Source organism: Astatotilapia calliptera, chromosome 3 (genome assembly GCF_900246225.1).
Source record: "Astatotilapia calliptera chromosome 3, fAstCal1.2, whole genome shotgun sequence".
NCBI lineage: Eukaryota > Metazoa > Chordata > Actinopteri > Cichliformes > Cichlidae > Astatotilapia > Astatotilapia calliptera.
In genome coordinates, this window is record NC_039304.1 from 46566701 (window position 1) to 46586608 (window position 19908).

Consider the following 19908-nt stretch of genomic DNA (forward strand, 5'->3'; position numbering starts at 1 on the left):
CGGAGTCGTGAATCTGTTCCCTTTAACAAAAAAACCACAAAATGGCTGTTTTGATGTGCTCAAATAAATTTAAACAATTGATATAACAATTGATAGTGATTTTAATGGAAAACAGAGCAGAACAGATTGTGCAGGGGCTTTTAAAATAGGGAGTGAGGATAAAGTTGTATTTCAATTTCTACAATTTTCTTTTGTTTTTTTTAAAGATGAAATATTTCTGCCACAGCTGCTATAACCTCTACAAAATGCCTTCTGTAGATGGCTTAGTGACATCAATTGATCATCCATCTTGTCATACAACATGCATCCCTTTTTATTACACAAGGGTGTGACCATCAATAATTTCCATCTGACCACATGGATATTCTGTACCATATTTTCGAAGTTCTTTTACTGATCACCAAATACTGTTTTTAATGGTAAAAAAAATGCTAATGGCCTGTATTTGTATAGCACTTTTACTTAGTCCCTAAGGACCCCAAACTGCTTTATACTGCATTCAGTTATTCACACACTGGTGATGGCAAGCTACATTGTAGCCACAGCCACCCTGGGGCGCACTGACAGAGGCGAGGCTGCCGGACACTGGCGCCACCGGGGCCTCTGACCACCACCAGTAGGCAACGGATGAAGTGTCTCGCCCAAGGACACAATGGCTGAAACTGTCCAAGCCGGGGCTCAAACCGGCAACCTTTCGATCACAAGACAAACTGCCAACTCTTGAGCCACAGTTGCAATCACTAAGAGAGGGAGATCACTGTCTTCATTTTGACTAGGATTTATTCTGAAATACAATTTCACTAACTCAGAGGGAATAACAATTGTGGCAGTGTGTCTTGAAACAGCAACAGTAATGTTAACATTTGGACATTTTTCTCAAAACAGATTTTCTACTTTAATTCTCAAAATGATCTCTCTGGGGACATCTCAGGCCCTCCAAGGTTTGGAGGCCTATCTCCCCCTACCACCACTTCCCCTGCCAGTGGCGGACCCCCTCAGACATCGGTGCGTTGGTGGTTCTTTGTGTCCGGGGATGGGCGTCCAGGTACACACCGGCTCACTCCTTGGCGGCCGCTTATCGGGGCCTGGAGCCTGGGGCTCGCTCGGGCCACTTCGGAGGTGGGGTGCCCCCGGCCTCTCGGCCTGGGGCTCGGTCACTCAGGCGCAGCTGGCTGTCGGCGGAGCTCACGGGCGCATCACTGCAACTCCCCCTGGCTTCTGCTCCGCGGCTGCTGAGTGAGCCCTCATCTGGGACTCTCCTCAGCTCTTTCTGGGACAGTGGCGCTGCTGCCCCTCTGTTGGTCTTCCTTGGTCTCTTGTGTTCTGGGGGCCTCTGGATGTCTGGAGTTTTGATCTCCTCCACACCTGCTTCAAGCCCTGGAGGACGGGGCTGTGGCCCCCCCACACCCTCTAGCAGATTATTACATGAAGGAACCTTTTAAAAAAACAAAAAACAAGCGCGTCCATGCTCACAGGTGTACACATGGGTGATCACACCCACAAACTACACCCTTTTTGGCTCCTACCTCAAAGCACACTGTGTTCTGTTGATCTTATGTGCTGCACAATAATGTTTAACATTTAGTATTTACTGTCATATTCCCATATATCATTGTGATGTTGTTTATTCTATTACTCTTGTTCTCTTCTGCTTGCTTTCTTTTTTCTTTCTCAGCAGGTGATCCAGGTGATTGATATATGCATTTTTTTTTTCTCTGCCCGTTCTGTTGGTTTTTGTCTTTTGCCCTTCTCCCCGTCCCTCTTCTCAGCTGTTTCTCTTTCCCTCTTTCTTTCTCCCCTTCTTTCCCCCAGTCAAGTCTGTCCCGTATTCAGTAAGTGAAAATAAAATAAACAATAAAAGGTGAATCAAATGGACCATTACGGCAAGGCTGGGATGGTCAGTTTGGTAAAGTAAATCCGTTGGGCATCTTTCTTTGCCTTTAGACAACAATTCTGAGGGCAAAAGAGCCAAACGGGACAGGCCCAAAAAAATAAAAAAAATAAAAAAATTTCTCAAAATGATCAATAATATTAAGGGGCTAGACCCTCCATGCTAAAATCAAGCCCTGGAATGGCGCAGCTACATCTGCAGTCTGTCCACAGATTGAATACAAAGCATTTCAGTACATTGTTCCCGTAGTTGTTGTTCCCACGTTGTTGCATGATTGTGTATTTGACAAACAAAGTTTGTTATTGTTAATACATCATTATAGGTCCAAGGAAGCAATGCAACTGCACACAATGGTTTTCACCTTTATGTTTGTTGTACATATTCAGAGTAGTGGGTGTTGGGTGGTAAACTTGAGTACAAGAGTAGATTTGTCAGTCTCTATGACGTCATAATCAAATGATGATGTGGTGCGGGAGACTTCAACAGCCTCCAATACTCAGTGACAGAACAGTTTGTTCTCTCGTATCGGAATCAGCACCCTAAGTTTGAGATCAGAGGCAGAAGTGACTAAATTTAGAAGAGAGGGTAAAATGCTAATTCATCAGCTTGTTTCGCTAGCTCAGATAGATTTTAGGAGCTGAAACATGGTAATGGTAAATGGACTGGTTCTTATATAGCGCTTTTCTACTCTTCTGAGCACTCAAAGCGCTTTACACAACTTGTGCATTCACCCATTCGCACAAGCACATTGTTCTAGGTGCTTTCTAAGTAACATTCACACACAGTCATACGCCGATGGATGCATCGGAGAGCAATTTGGGGTTAATATCTTGCCCAAGGATATTTGGCATGCAGACTGGGGGAAGCCAGGAATCGAACCACCAACCTTCCGATCAGAATTTGCTCTACACAGCAAATTCAAAAGTGTTAAATGTTTTGGTGTTAATAGTCTTCTTGCAAAAGTAGAGTTAATTTTACTCTAAGTAGAGTCACATTCTTTTAATGTAACTCTGAGGTGTAAAATGATAGTAGTTAAAATAGAGTGTTAAAAACGAGTGTTTCTATGTCAAATCTGGAGGTGTTACAATGGTGTTACCGCGCCAGATCCGCGGCCCCGAACCGTAGTAAGGAAACCTCTGGCAGTTACTTGACTCGCAGCCGGCAACAGCTTACTATACAGGTCAACTCCGCTAGCAAGAAGATCGAGGGAGGCGTAGGAAACTGCTTTACCGAACCTTTATTTCTCCTCCAAGGCACGAACACCGCGTACAGTGGGCTGAAACAGTTTACTCACAGCGGGCATCGCCGATACAACTCTGGCTGCCGAGGGAGTTATTATATTCCTTTTATTTACTTTCTCTTCGTCTCTTCTGTAGTTAACCGTTACTTTTCTTTCCCTTCTCCGCTCTCTCTCACACACCCGACAGGCAGTTCCGCTACACACACACCCCCGCATACATTTCCCATCAGGCTTCACCCTTAAAGGACCATGCCTGTAACACTACCCCCACTCTGGATGATAATTAAACCCTTAACATCATTCCAGCACATGAACCCCCCCCATTAACAAGGAAACATACAGCATTCAATGCGGGACAGCAGTCGTGCCCCCAGTCCAAAAATGGCGATCCTTAGGATGGAACAATCTTGAAGTAGACAACTGTCCATATTTTAAGCACAAGAAAACATAGGATGTACAGGGTTCACTTTGAGGAGGGTGCAAGTCAATGTCCATATCCCGTCCTTCACATATACAGTATTCATAAAGAAAGACATTAAGGCACTACAGCTGAACGTTTGCCCCTATATCCAGCTTTACCTCATTAGTATAAACAGTTCAAACAATAACTTGCAGCCCGTCGACAGCCATGTTGCCAGGAAACAGCAAGACAAACCAGCCCAACAGTACACGTAAGAATAGCCCCCTGTAACAACTCAATTTACAACAGTCATATCACTTAACATATGTAACATGAACAATTTTTTTTTTTTTTTTTTTTTTTTTTTTGGAACTACTGAGCAGGGCAGCGATCCGCCTACACCCCGACTCAGTTAGGACATACTAGCCTAGTGACTGACCCAGTCACCAAACATGTCCGGCGCCCGCCGCACACGCTGTGGTCTGGAACGGGGAGTGGACCTGAAGGAAGGGTGCTGTTCTGGTCCTTCAGTCCCATCCACGTAAGGCTGAACAGGGCTGGCTGGCAACCCACTACCATCTCCTAGAGCGGGTGGCGGAGAGCCAGCTCTCAGGGAAGCACCAGTATCTGGTTGATCTGCCCCGGCTGGGGCCTCCCACAAGTCGAAGGGACTGAAATCAATGTCAGAATCGCTTTCGTCGAGCGCTGGAGGAGGCACCTCGATGGGTGCTGCCCGGTCGGAATCTTGGAAGACCCAGCTGTTGTCCAGCGGCGTTCTTGAGTGATAGGGCTTGAGTCTGTCGTGATGAACCACTTTAGCCTTTGCTCGGGGCCCCTTTTTTAATGCAGTAGACTAAATCATCCAACAGGCCCACTACGAAGTAGGGGCCCTCATAGGAAGGCAGAAATTTGCGAACCTTGTGCCGCACTCTCTTGGTCCCTTTGATCAGATGCCACACTGCAGCGCCGACTGGATACTGAACTTGGCAGATATTCTTATCGTACTGTTTCTTAGCGCGCTCAACAGATTTCCCGAGAGCCTCCCGTGCCAGTTGGTGGGAAAGCTCCAGCCTTTCCCTGAGTTGCACCACATACTGTGGTGTAGTGCAGTTGGGGGTGTCGTCGGCCGGCAGACCCGCGACCAGGTCAATAGGCTCGGTTATCTCTCGGCCCAGAAGCATCATGTTTGGGGTCAATCCTGTGGAACTGTGCTTAGTTGCCCGATAAGCCATGACAGCATAGGGGATCATTATATCCCAGTCCCAGTGGCAGCGCTCTGCGGTGGTGGCTAAGGCCTTCTGCAGGGTAGCATTAAAACGCTCTACCTGGCCATCGGACTGTGGACGAAAGGGCGTGGTGCGTGTCTTTTTGATTCCGAACAGTTCACACATCCCCTGGAACACAGCCGACTCAAAGTTGGTGCCCTGGTCGCTATGCAGAGACTGTGGGGCTCCATATCTACATACCCACTCCGCAACAACCTTTCCTGCCACCGTGGGCGCTTGTGCATCGGGGACTGGATAAGCCTCCACCCACTTGCTGAAGTAGTCTTGTACCACCAATATGAATCGGTTATGCCTTTCTGTTTCGTTCAACGGTCCCATCAGATCGACTGCAATCCTCTCCATGGGGCCGCCAACATGTACCGTGCCCATCACTGCCTGGGGGGTTTTTAGGGGCCGCGCCCTTTCAGCACAACTGGTGCAAGTGCGGCACCACAGGGTCACATCATCTTTCATGTTTTACCAGTAGTACCTATTCTTCAAGCGTGCCAGGGTCCTTTCTGCCCCAAAGTGGCCGCCCACTGGGCCATCGTGCATCTGCTGCATTACGGAGTGACGATAGGCGTGAGGCAGAAGGATTTGGGGAAAAAACATTACTTTCTGTACAGTGGAATTTCCTCACCAGCACTCCATCTTTTAGGTACAGTCTTTTCCACTGCGCCCAGTAGGCTTTGGTTGCGGGGCTGCATGCCGCTACATCGGCCCAGACGGGCCGACCTCCCCCTTTTTCCTTCCATTCCCAAACTGGGCCTATATCCACATCGTTCTTCTGGCTAGCCAAGAGCTGTTCTGGGGTCCAGCCACTGAACAAGCTAGTGTGATGGGACTCATCCACCCGGTGGATATTTGGGCAGGTGTCGTGGCTACTACTGGAACAACAGTCCACTGCAGCTACGGGTGCACACTCTGGTTCTGCTACCCGGCTTTTTCCCATCGGTACCATCAGGCCCCACTACCCTCACTGGGGGCTGCCCTGGGGGGGTCATGCTGGTACCACAGTCCTCTAAGTTACACTGCACACCTTTATGCTCGAACCGGCCGCTGTTGATGGTGGGCTCTGGAAGTGTGCACGGGCATGAAGCGCGGCTGGGTCTCCTGGAAAGTGCATCCGCATTCTGGTGGTTTTTCCCAGGTCGGTGCAGCACCTGGAAGTTATACTCTGCCAGCTTCTCCAACCAGCGGGCCAGCTGGCCCTCGGGTTCCCTTAGCCTGGTCAGCCAGCGGAGGCTGCTATGGTCAGTCCGGACAGTGAACGGCCTACCCAGCAGGTACTGTCTGAAGTGGGAAGTGAACGCCACAACCGCCAGAAGCTCTCGCCTGGTCGTACAATAGTTTTGTTCGGTAGCCGACAGCCGCCTGCTCCCATAGGCCAAGACCCGCTCTTCGCCCCCTTGCACTTGGGAGAGAATCGCTCCAATCCCACAATTGCTGGCATCAGTGTCGAGGAAGAAGTCACCCTGGTCCAGTGGGTAACCCAGGACAGGGGCTGCCGTAAGCCGTCTTTTTAATTCCTGGAATGCTCCCTGGCACTCGGCAGTCCAGTTAAAACGGGCATACTTCTTAGTGAGTTCGTGGAGGGGTGTAGCTACTGTGGCAAAGTCCTCCATGAACCGGCGGTAGTATGAGGCTAAGCCAACAAACTGACGCACTTCTGTGACGGTCCGCGGTGCAGGCCAGTCCGTCACCTGCTGGACTTTCTGGGGGTCCGTGGAAATACCTCCAGCAGAGATGATATGGCCCAGATAGGCCACCTGCTCCCGAAACAGGCAGCATTTAGATGGCTTCAGTTTTAGGTTGGCTCCACGCAATCTGATGAACACTTGCTCGAGCCGCTCCAGCATCTGGGTGCTATCCTGGCCCAGGACAATGATGTCATCTAGGTACACTAGGCATGTCTCCCACTGCAGCCCAGCCAGGACTCTGTCCATAAGCCTTTGGAATGTGGCCGGTGCGTTGCACAGTCCAAACGGCATCACATTCCACTCGAACAATCCCTTACGGGTACAAAATGCAGCTGCTTTTCGGGCTCTGGGGGTCATCTCTACCTGCCAGTACCCTGAAGTCAGGTCTAGTGTACTGAAGTACTTGGCAGTAGAAAGCGTGTCAAGGGTGTCCTGGATGCGTGGCAGGGGATAAGCGTCTTTAAGGGTTCGCTCATTTAGTGGTCTATAGTCCACGCATAGTCTGGGACTCTGGTCTTTCTTCTTCACCATCACAATTGGAGCAGCCCAGCCGCTATTGCTAGGTTGAGCTAGCCCAGCCTCCAGGCTCTGCTGTACTTGCTGGTCGGCCGCTATTTGTTTGTCCCCTGCCATCCTGCGCGGCGGGTGCTTAACTGGTGGCCCTGGCGTGGTCAGGATGTCATGCTGGACAACACCAGTGCGACCAAGGTCATTTGGGCCAGTGGAGAAGACATCACTGTAGGACCTCAGCAGGCCTGCCAGATCGTAGCGGGCAATGTAAGTCAAACCGGGGCTGCTCTCGGCGTAAAGGGCCTGCAAATGGCTTGGTACAGAAGCAGGGGGAGTACCATTAAGTTTGAGGGCTGCCAGGACCCTTGGTGGGTGACCCCCCGACCCCTCCAGGACCTGCACGGGCTGAAGAACCCCTGCCACGGCACCACGCTTTAAGGTGACAGCTCCGGCCCCAGGGTTAAAGACTCTGATTGGGATGCTAGAGGGTTTACTAGGTTGCACAACTGCGTGAGCTACCAGTACTTGGTGCTTCTCCACAAAGCCCTTTGTGGGGCTTAGCATCATGCCTCTATGGGCGGCACAGTGGGAGCTGGAAAACCCGGGGACCACATACTCGCAGCCTGGTTCCAAAACCGTAGTGCGTGCCACCCTAACAACAAGCACCTGGGGTTGAGGGCCCACGCCAAAACATGGTATCTTTTCATTAAACAGGGTTATCTCTTGGCGGCCGTAGTCTAAGCAAGCGCACGATTGTTGCAGGAAAGGGTGCCCCAGAATAACTTCAGTGCCTTCGGCCATGTCGGCCAAAAGAAAGTCTACATTTTCAACACCGCTCCCCACCTGTACAGGCAGGATGACCTCGCCCAGAACGGCCAATCCCTCTGGACCAATGCCTTGTAGAGTCTGAGCAATGGATGCCTGCACCTGAGGTCTTGACTCTGCGGGGATGGTGTTAAAATAGTGGAGGGGTAGCACATTCCGCCGTGCACCAGAATCCAGCAAGGCCCGTATTTCCCGTCCCTGTATTACTATCTGGACACACATCACATCTTGGCCTCCGTTGTGGAACACTGTGCCTGGGTCAGGGGCTGGGCCTCTAGCAGCTTTTACAGGCTTTTGGGCAGGTGAGCGAGGAGAGGGGCAGTTCCTCTGTAGATGTCCTATGCCGGAGCACTTATGGCAAACAGCCTCCTTCCTGCTTGACCTGTTAGATGTGCTCCAGCTTTGGCGCCCACGCTGGATAGGTCTTTGGGCCCTCTCCGGTGGTTCATAACTTAGCATATGAACACTCTCCCGTAATGCAGCTGTTCGGGTCCCCTGTGCTGTAGAGACTCGTGGCCCTGGCTGCATAAGCTGTGTGACTGCCCTGGCGGCCCTTTTCGTTGTCTCGAACCTGTGGGCGATTTCATAGGCTCTTGCCAGGGTGCGTGGTTGTTCTTCCAACAATTTTTGGACCATTTCAGCATCTGCCAAAGCATTAGTGAAGATCTCTACAGCAATACAGTCCTGCTCCAGCTCGGAGCGGTTGGCATACACAATGGAAACCTTCTCGTATATATCATCTCTGAGGGTGTGCAGGGCCTCACCTGGTTTCCGGATTCTCTGCCGTAGCTCAATGCCAATGGCTGCTGCATGCTCTGAACATGGCCCATAGGCAGCCTCCACCTCCTCCACAATCCTCTGGTAACTCCAGCGAGCAGATTTGGGGTTTTTGTGGATTATGGCTCCAGCTGCGCCCCTCGGGCTGAATCTCAGTTGGACAGCCAGTTCTCCGTCCAGCAGTTGGCCTTTGCACAGGTCTCGAACTGATAGAGAAAGTCTTTCCATGACCCTGACCCATCGAAATGGTCTGGTTGTAATGTGGGAATTTTCTCCTTGCCCCTCGTCTGTCCATCAGCACTACAATCTGCAAAACCCCCGTCTTGCACTACACCAGGAAAACAGCCGCGTGGCCCTGGCATGGCTTGTTTTGAACTGTGACCCTGGTCATGCTTGCAAAGCCCACACCCCCCATCTGGTGCTGGTATTACCATGCGGGGTGTTGGGGAAAAATAGCCCTGAGCTGGCATTTCATAGCTGTACTGCGCAGGTTGGGGTATACCCGGCATAATGTGTAGCTTCGCTGGCTCAGTAAACTGCGTTTTTCTAGGGACACTGCAGGTACAGTTCATGGCAGTGAATGGCTGGCTGCATGGCCGAGATGTAACAATCCGAGGTGGGTGATCATGCGAGCCATGCTGTCCCACTGTGAGCGGTGTAGATGCAGTGTTACCAGGGCCTTCGCAGTCTGAGCACTGCAACTGCTTAAACTCACTGCACACTGCATTCTGCTTCGCTATTGGTGTTAAGAAAGGGTTGGTGTGAGCTGAAGGTTGCGGGGTGAGATGCCATGCAGCCTCAAACTCCGTCGTATAGACTGCTGCTATGCTCGCCGCTGGCGTTAACTCTATGTCCGTGATGAAGGGGTTGCTGCTGTGGATTCTATTGTTTACAAGTGCACGGTCCACATTAGCTGTGCCACTCTCTGGGGTTTCTGGCAAAAATGGGTTGCTGCTCTTACTGAAGTACATTCCCATGCCATCCCCTTCAGCATCTCTCGGAGCCGCCATTTTCTCTGTCGTCCGAGGGAAAAGAGAAAAAGAAAGTTCGCTCCCACTCTCTCGGCGCTTTGCGGAGTTTTATCCCGGAAAAGAGCCCCCAGTGTTACCGCGCCAAATCCGCGGCCCCGAACCGTAGTAAGGAAACCTCTGGCAGTTACTTGACTCGCAGCCGGCAACAGCTTACTATACAGGTCAACTCCGCTAGCAAGAAGATCGAGGGAGGCGTAGGAAACTGCTTTACCGAACCTTTATTTCTCCTCCAAGGCACGAACACCGCGTACAGTGGGCTGAAACAGTTTACTCACAGCGGGCATCGCCGATACAACTCTGGCTGCCGAGGGAGTTATTATATTCCTTTTATTTACTTTCTCTTCGTCTCTTCTGTAGTTAACCGTTACTTTTCTTTCCCTTCTCCGCTCTCTCTCACACACCCGACAGGCAGTTCCGCTACACACACACCCCCGCATACATTTCCCATCAGGCTTCACCCTTAAAGGACCATGCCTGTAACAATGGAAACATTAACTCTTGACCTCTTAACTCTGAACTCCTAGAGGGGCTATGACACCAACAGAGTAAATTCACAGACTCCGCCCCCGGCACGGCTCCAATCGAAGCTGAAGTGAAGCCGTTTCAGAACATTTTGCTCTACATATTTGAGTTGTTTGCCATGCTTGGTAAGTCATTTTTTCAAAGATTGTTTCAATTATTTCTATTAGCTTTTACTTCTGTGGCTCTTTGGAGTTGAGACAAAGGTGTGTGAAAGGCATTAGCCATGTTGCTCGGTGATAGCATAACATTCTGTTTTAGCTAGCTGAAAGGTATTGTTTGCGGGCAAATACCACAGCACTGAAAAAAGCTTGCATGTGAATTTTCAGTCAAACTTTTGGTCAAATACACCTAAAACAATGTCTAGAATGTGAAATGTTGGTATAATGGTGCTACTTGAAGCCTGAAAACGATCGCCCATAAAAAAAAACAAAAACGAGCAAACAGCAGTAGCAGACGTCCTGACTGGATTCTACGTTAGCATAGATCCCTCCAGAGTTTTGTGCACACGGTTTAGGTAAAAATGAAAAAGGTTGAGGTTTTACATTTAGTTCAGTATTACCTGTTGCCTGTGTCCTTGTCTTTTGGGAAAATACTTTACACAAGTAATGGCTCAAAGAGGATTCCTTCTTTTTTTTTTACTGTGCTGCAATTGTTTACTGAATTATTTGTGTTAAATGTTTTGAAATTGTGGTGCACAGTTCAGAATAAATGTTTTTCAAAAACCATTGCATCTTTTTAGTAAATGTTTATTTCCAAAAGAAATTTCTAGAAGTTCAGAACAGTAAAATTCCCGCTTTTTAGAATGAATTAGAAGATAACTCTTACGTAGTTAAACTAAAATACTCTTTGAGAGTTAATATATAAACTCTTAACACCAAGTGTTAAATTATCAACTCCAGACAGATTTGGTGTTTAACACTAAATCAGAGTTAACGTACCAACTCTCCAAAAAGAGTTAAATTAACACTCTCTGGTGTGGACCCATATAGACACTTTAATAGTGTTGAAATCAAATCCGACAGTGTTAATTTGGACATGCTGGATTTGCTGTGTACATCTGCGCTCATGTGGTGACCAAAAATAATAACTCACCTTAAACGTGTTAAAACAAAAGTAAAAAAGTCTGTTTTGAAAATGTGAGTACAACGTAGAGACATTTTGTGGCAAAATGCAGTGAGTAAAAGTAAAAAGTTTCCAGAAGAACAAATACCCACATAAAGTACAGATACCTTAAAATTCTACAGAAGTACTATAAAGATATAAATGTACCTCGCTGCCACCTGCCTATGGAAAGGAGAGCTCCACGTTGATGCGGGGTGGCTGTAGCTCAGGCAGTAGAGCAGGTCATCTACTGATTGGAAGGTTGGTGGTTCGATTCCTGGCTTCCCCCAGTCTACATGCCAAATATCCTTGGGTAAGATATTAACCCCAAATTGCTCTCCGATGCATCCATCGGCGTATGACTGTGTGTGAATGTTACTTAGAAAGCACCTAGAACAATGTGCTTGTGCGAATGGGTGAATGCACAAGTTGTGTAAAGCGCTTTGAGTGCTCAGAAGAGTAGAAAAGCGCTATATAAGAACCAGTCCATTTACCATTACCATGTTTCAGCTCCTAAAATCTATCTGAGCTAGCGAAACAAGCTGATGAATTAGCATTTTACCCTCTCTTCTAAATTTAGTCACTTCTGCCTCTGATCTCAAACTTAGGGTGCTGATTCCGATACGAGAGAACAAACTGTTCTGTCACTGAGTATTGGAGGCCGTTGAAGTCTCCCGCACCACATCATCATTTGATTATGACGTCATAGAGACTGACAAATCTACTCTTGTACTCAAGTTTACCACCCAACACCCACTACTCTGAATATGTACAACAAACATAAAGGTGAAAACCATTGTGTGCAGTTGCATTGCTTCCTTGGACCTATAATGATGTATTAACAATAACAACCTTTGTTTGTCAAATACACAATCATGCAACAACGTGGGAACAACAACTACGGGAACAATGTACTGAAATGCTTTGTATTCAATCTGTGGACAGACTGCAGATGTAGCTGCGCCATTCCAGGGCTTGATTTTAGCATGGAGGGTCTAGCCCCTTAATATTATTGATCATTTTGAGAATTAAAGTAGAAAATCTGTTTTGAGAAAAATGTCCAAATGTTAACATTACTGTTGCTGTTTCAAGACACACTGCCACAATTGTTATTCCCTCTGAGTTAGTGAAATTGTATTTCAGAATAAATCCTAGTCAAAATGAAGACAGTGATCTCCCTCTCTTAGTGATTGCAACTGTGGCTCAAGAGTTGGCAGTTTGTCTTGTGATCGAAAGGTTGCCGGTTTGAGCCCCGGCTTGGACAGTTTCAGCCATTGTGTCCCTGGGCGAGACACTTCATCCGTTGCCTACTGGTGGTGGTCAGAGGCCCCAGTGGCGCCAGTGTCCGGCAGCCTCGCCTCTGTCAGTGCGCCCCAGGGTGGCTGTGGCTACAATGTAGCTTGCCATCACCAGTGTGTGAATAACTGAATGCAGTATAAAGCAGTTTGGGGTCCTTAGGGACTAAGTAAAAGTGCTATACAAATACAGGCCATTAGCATTTTTTTTACCATTAAAGACAGTATTTGGTGATCAGTAAAAGAACTTCGAAAATATGGTACAGAATATCCATGTGGTCAGATGGAAATTATTGATGGTCACACCCTTGTGTAATAAAAAGGGATGCATGTTGTATGACAAGATGGATGATCAATTGATGTCACTAAGCCATCTACAGAAGGCATTTTGTAGAGGTTATAGCAGCTGTGGCAGAAATATTTCATCTTTAAAAAAAACAAAAGAAAATTGTAGAAATTGAAATACAACTTTATCCTCACTCCCTATTTTAAAAGCCCCTGCACAATCTGTTCTGCTCTGTTTTCCATTAAAATCACATTCTAGTTCAGGAGTAATATCAATTGTTTAAATTTATTTGAGCACATCAAAACAGCCATTTTGTGGGTTTTTTGTTAAAGGGAACAGATTCACGACTCCGGTGCATTTCTCTAGCTGCTGCAGGGAGACAGTCTCAGGATTATTTAAGTGTTCCTGGTTCTGTTTAGTCCAGCCCAGGTGAAAACTGCATCAACTGGTTCTACAGATAAAAAAAAAACTGCATATAAAAACTAGTTTTACAGCCACAGAAAACACGTAATTTGAATCAGGTAAGACAAACATACAACACTGTAAAACTTTATTAGCAACAAACACAAATTGAATATAAAAAATACATAACAAAAAGGTACATACCCAGCTCAGAAATTATGTATAATTATACTGTAACAGCTGATCAATACATGAGAAGAACTTTGTGTGGTTCAAACTTCACAGAACAAGTTTGATCATACCAGTAGCTGCTCAGCCTGACGATGAAACACATTCAATGATTCTGATACTGTACCATACAAAAGGCTGAATTCATGAATACTAGGGTTATTTATTTTTATATAAGTGAAAGTTGAGCTTTTTGGACAGGTGAGTCAAAGTGAAGGTATTCACTTTCACTCACCTGTCCTGTGAAAAAAACAACAACTTTTTTTTAACTTATTTGAAGATTTCCTTGCTTTTCTTTAAACACAAACAAACTGTTCCACATACAAACAAGATGTAAATGAAAAGAATGCAAGATGTTACTCTGAGATGATCAGCTAACTTGGACAGATTTGATGCTCTTCGACCTCAACTTGTGTTCTTCTTGGTTTTATAATCACTTTTTTTACTTTCTTGAGGGAAAAGTGAAAATATTGAGGGAACTGATGCTAACTCCTCTGTTATTTAAGCCCAAGCACAGCTTATTTATCAAACCATCGTCCATCCTGTGAAATATCGTTGGAAACATGCACATCTTCTGATTTTCTACTTGGATGTTATAGTTTTAGTTTCTTTAGTCACACATTATCCTTCCGCTTGTTTTAGCAATGCAGGCTTCTCTGAGTCTGTGTGAATTGCTGAGCCATTTTCAACAGGTTTCGGTTTATCACGAGACTGGTATGAATGCTGACTGTGTTTTCGTCGTTTGTTGTAGATCAAAAAACCAACAACACCAGTAAAAAGAAGCAGAGCAGCTACTGTCAGGCCAACGATCAGTCCAACAGGTCCATCCTGTGTGTCTCCTCCTGGCTGACCTGCAGGTGAGAAACAGGTGTGAGGTGTCAGCTGTCAGGTAGGTGATGAGTGAAGAACAGAACAGAATCCATTTCCTCTTCAAACTGCTGTCAGACATTATCTACTGCACTCTGATCACATCACTCAGACCAGCTGCTTTCTACAAAGTCTCATCAACAACATCTTTAGAAACAAACATCAACAACCAGGAAGCAGCTTCACCTCTGATCACACACACACTCAACTTTACTCACTCACCTGGAGGAACAACAACACTCAGTGTGATGATGCTGATGGGTTCACCATCCAAAATAGCTCTTTTTCTACGGTTTGATCCTGTCTTGACACGACACTCGTATGTTCCATTATCATTAATCGTCACATTCTTCAGAATCAAAGACACGTCTCCAGCCCTCATCTGTCTGTCCTGCAGATCCACCCGGTTCTTAAAAGATGGATGCTGGTTGTCTGAATCAAAGAGCTCATCTCTATAAAAAAGCACATATTCATCTCCCAGGTCAGCTCTGCTCCACTCCACTACTCTGATGTTATTGTTGTTTGGAGCTCGACATGGCAGAGTGATGTTCTGTCCAGACTCAGCTGTGATGTTTTTGTGGTCTGAAAGAGGAAACAACACAGAGCAGAGAGGTTATATTACACATTGTTCACACTGAGAGTTGCTGTGTTCAGTGATACTGAACAAAATGAGAGATGTTATCATTGAGAGGATGAGGAGAAGATAAAGGTGCTGCTGAGCTACATTAAGTGAAATCTAAGAGGAGGAAAAAACTGTTTGTTCCAGCTATCATTAAAGTGAAAAATGCTGCAAGCACATTTAGTGCCACTGCACACCCACCCTCAGCAGATCTAACTTTAATTCTATTCCTGCTCAAGCCAAAATGTTTTTTTCTGTTTTTGTGTTTTTTCTCTCCTTTTTATAGTTTGGAGCATTTTTCAAAAAGCCAGAATCTCCTATTTCCATAGCACAGGGTTAGATTTACTTATCACCTTCAGTAGAAACCTCAGAGGGTTAAAGCAGTGCTGTTTGTAACAACCAAAGAGCTCATTGTGTATAACAGCAGCTGTTTTATAAATATACTGCTCAAAGATATTAAAGGAAATCTTTTAAAACACATCAGATCGCAGTGAGGAAATAAACAAAGCTGACATCTACACTGATATGCTTTGGGTAAAGTGTTAAGAACAAAATGATGGGAAGTTATTAACTTACAGGGGGCTGAAGTTAAAAAAAGACCCCCAAAATTAATTGTATGAACTCAAAATGGTTCTCAGTAGTTTGTATGACCTCCACATGTTTGTATCGATCTCTGACAACATCGGGGGATGCTTCTAATGATTGTGTCCTGGTGAAATCCTTTCTTTGTTATAGGTCAGGGGATGAAGCTTGTCATCTAATTGGAAGGTTGTGCGTTCGATCCCTGGCTGTTCTAGTGTGCATGCAAATGTGAATGGGTGAATGAGGCATGTTGTATAAATACTCCTCAGAGTAGAAAGGCACTAAACAAAAAACACTCGATTTACCATATCCAACACTGAGCTCCTGCAAAGTCAGAGAGTGAAACAATGTCCCAGAGCTGTTCTGTTGGATTAAGCAGGAAGGGGTGGGGCCAGTATACATTCTTTCTTCCTCCTCCAGCAGCTGCCTGCATACTCTCACCACCGCATTGTTGTGCACCAGGACAAACCAAGGACCCACTGCACCAGTGTAGGGTCTGACAGTGAGTCCAAGAATTCCTCTTGATACCTAACGCCAGTCAGGGTGCTGCTGACTAACCTGCAGAGGTCTGTGCATCCGTCAGTGGATATGATCTCCATGACCATCACTCACTCACCACCAAACCAGCAATGCTGAACAATAAATAACATTCTCTACAGATTCTGCAGACCTTTTTACATCCGTCTCATGTGCACTGACAGGGGCACAGTGTCAGAGCTGCAAATTAACACAATGCAGCTAAAACTGATTGACAAACCCTGTTACTTAACTAACCAGATCAAAATCACAGATGTTTCACTGACCACAGATCGATAGAAACACACATGCTGATAGTAAGTGAACATAATGTGTGAGAGAAAGCAGCCTCTCATTATAAGACACTGAGTCTCTGCATGCTGCCTTTATGGAGCTACAGCTGTTTGTATACACTGAACTAAAAGCTTTGTAGCTGCATCCTGACTCCTGACACTACAACACATCACACTGACACACACACTGTGTAAACCTCCCTGCTCTGATTAAGCCTTGTGACGTCTAAACACAATAGCCAAGCACGCCCAAAGGAGCTTTATGCCAGTGGTCAGCAGCACTCTGCATCTGGTCTCTTAATGGAGTGGTCACAGTGTCACAGTTGTAATAAAGGTTTTTGTGATTGAGTTGCATGTTAATAAATCTGTAAATGTTATATGTTTGCCAGTTTAAGTATCATGATGCTGGTTATAACTGGTTGCAAATGTTAAGATTAAATATCTCTTTAATTGATTATTTATAGAACTCCTGATATTACATCACTAAGATTGCTTTTGTGGTTTATTTTAATAGCATCAAGCTGTAAAAACAATCAGTTAAATGGCTGTTCTACTCTATAGCTGTTGGAAGTTTTGCCACAGTTGTGCGCTACTATTGGAAAACTTGCAAACCTCACAAAATGGAGGCAAATTTATGGTCTACAGCGCCCTCTTGTGGACAGATTGTGAAATATTGCTTGTGCAGCAGAAGGTCATATTATTGTCCATCCAATAATATTTCATTCAATATTCAATATTTATTTTTTCCAGGAGCCCACACTCACACGCTATAACATAATGTTTTCAGTCTTGGGTGGATTAAGACTGGATTAAAACAGTGTTTAACGTGTCTCTGGGACTTTTTGAAGACAATTACCCAAATTCTTAGGTAGCTGCAGTCTGTCTTACAGAAGACTTGTAAACACCAGCGTTTCAATGCAGTTTTCAGAAATGGTCCTTAAAGCATCGTAAAAACGCATCGTTTACTTTCTGTTTTGGCCTCCTGTCCACACTGAGACGGCGTTTTTGCTGATGTAAAACACAGCATTTTCAAAACGCTCTCGAAAACGCATACATTTGAAAGCTGTGCTTTCACTTCACAGTGTGGACAGTAAAAACAGAGACTTTCTAAAACGATGACGCATTTTAGTCATATGATGCAGTCATGTGACCGATTCAACCAAGATGGCGGAGGTTATCGTCCCTTGCTTGCTCTCAATTTTGACAGCCCTATTAAAGATTAATATCAGTTTGTAAATGCTCCAGATAGCTTTTCTTCAAATTCTTTAATTCTCACTCGCTTTTGCAATTTTGCGTTACTCTCAGCAACAACTCCACCTCATTGTTAGTCCATTTAAAAAAACTCTGTACTTTTCTTCAACATCCTACCGCGACGTTTCAAAGAGCCGGAAAGTAAATAAACGGCACGCATGTGCAGTACTGGAACGTAAGCATTTTTGGCCATTTCAATATGGACGCACACTCTGTGAAAATGACTGAAAACTCTAGTATGGACGCGGACGCCTTTTTCAAATCTATCCAGGCTAGTGTGGCACAGTCATTTTTGAAAACGGAGATTTTCCGGGTTTTTTTGTTTTTTTTTAAGATCCCGCACCAAAAATGAAGGAAAACGCTGCCAGGAACGTGCCAAAGCAACAGTTGGCGATATATTCCTAACCGTGTCGTAATGTTGGCCAATCAGAAGTCTAGAAGCCTGGGTGGGAAAGAGTAAACAAAGATGGTGCATAGAAGCAGAACTGAGTCCTATGTGTGGAGGGACAGTAACTTCATGTGTATATGTAAACATTTAAACACTGCAGAGAGTACAATTAACAGTAACAGTATTTTCTGTAAGTCCGCCCTTGTAACATCAAAAAAGCCGCACACCTTTGATGCTGCGCTTTCTCCGTTTTCTTCGTCCACACATAAATGCAAAAACTGAGTTTTTGAAAATCTCCGTGTAGGTGTGGACGTAGCCTTAAACTCACCTAACCTCCCTCGTCATTGTCCTGTAATCAGCACAATAAGGCAAACATCTCCACTGAGACCAATTAATGCAGTGACACCTATAGCCTGGGGAAAACTGCTAGATTTCCTGTAGTCCAGATGATAGATGGGAGTGGCTGGATGCATGTTGGTAGACAAGAAACCAGAAGATGAAAGAGTTTGAAGGCTGATCTAATTTAAGTGGAAATGGACTAAATGGTCAAATTGATTTCATATCCACAGAGAGCTCAGCTGTCCTACCCTTCATGCCACAAAGCTGCATTTTAGCCACATTACAGTTGTCTCCCTCAACTAGCGTGCAGTTACCTTGTTGTGGTTCACAGTCCAACAACAGCTACAAGGGATTCACCTACACATACATCAGGCTTAGCATGCAGCACAACAAGAACAGGCAGACTCCTCTGTATCAACTATATTAACATCTGAAGCTTTGCCTTTACAGCCCTCTGCATCTACAATTCCTGTGGTCTTTACTCATCTTTTACTAGTGCAGCCTCTTCCTCCTGCTTCACCGCAGCCTCCAGCTACTGTTATGATGCCGCAAGATGCCAATCTATAGAACGTATGTGGATAAGTGTCGCCACTCAAACAATATCGCTTCATAATCGCTGATAAGGAGACGAAGTCAAAAGCAAAGACTTATAGTGAACTATTCAGATGTTGACAGTCTACTCCACTGTCACATCCACCTGTTCATTATCCTGCACCATCACATCTACAGCACTCCTACCCAGCACCTTTTTCTGCAACTCCTTGCCCTCTCTCATCTAACAAGTATGATGGAGATGATAATTGCTTCATCATATGTGAGCCAAACTCCTGCAGTCTTTTTAATAGCTGATTTAGGTCGGTTCTATCCTGCAGTGTTCCAACAAGTCTTCACACACTAAGCCGGTTTTATTGTCCCACAAACCTGTCCATCCACTTTTTGGTTGAGGAGGGTCACCCGCCCCAGATGTACTCAGGTGCACTTCTACAAGATCCTGACTGTACGGCATTGGAAGCCAGATGACGTAGGCCATTTCTGAATGTTCATTGGTTGGCAGGTGAAAAAAGAGCAGGAAGTGATAGCAGAGTTTACAAAGAACAAGAGAACCTAAAAAACTTCAAAGATCAAAAACTAAAGCACGAAAAGCAAAGACAGTGACTGTAGCGATACTTGTCTTTGTTTTTAACACTCGGGAGCTTTTGGTATGTTAGCCTTCGCTCTGCTCCCCGGCTGGCTGACAGACCAACAACAACACGAGCAACAGACGCCACAGACCGATTAAAGCACAGAATCTGTGCACTGCCATCATTTTAACCACAGATCTCACTTTAGTCAGAAGGACAGTCCCCACAGTGGTACAGATAGCAAACATGCTAACTCTACGATAAAACAAGTAGACCACACCCAGCCTCGTGATGCATTCACGGACACAAACAAATGGAATCGACATGAAACAAATTATTTGTGAAGTATTGGCACCACGTAAACGACAAAGATACCATTTTTTCCTTTTTTTATCTCAGAGGGGAAAATTTTGGTTTATTAACCTCACCTGCCGAGACAAACACGAAGATGCCAAAAAA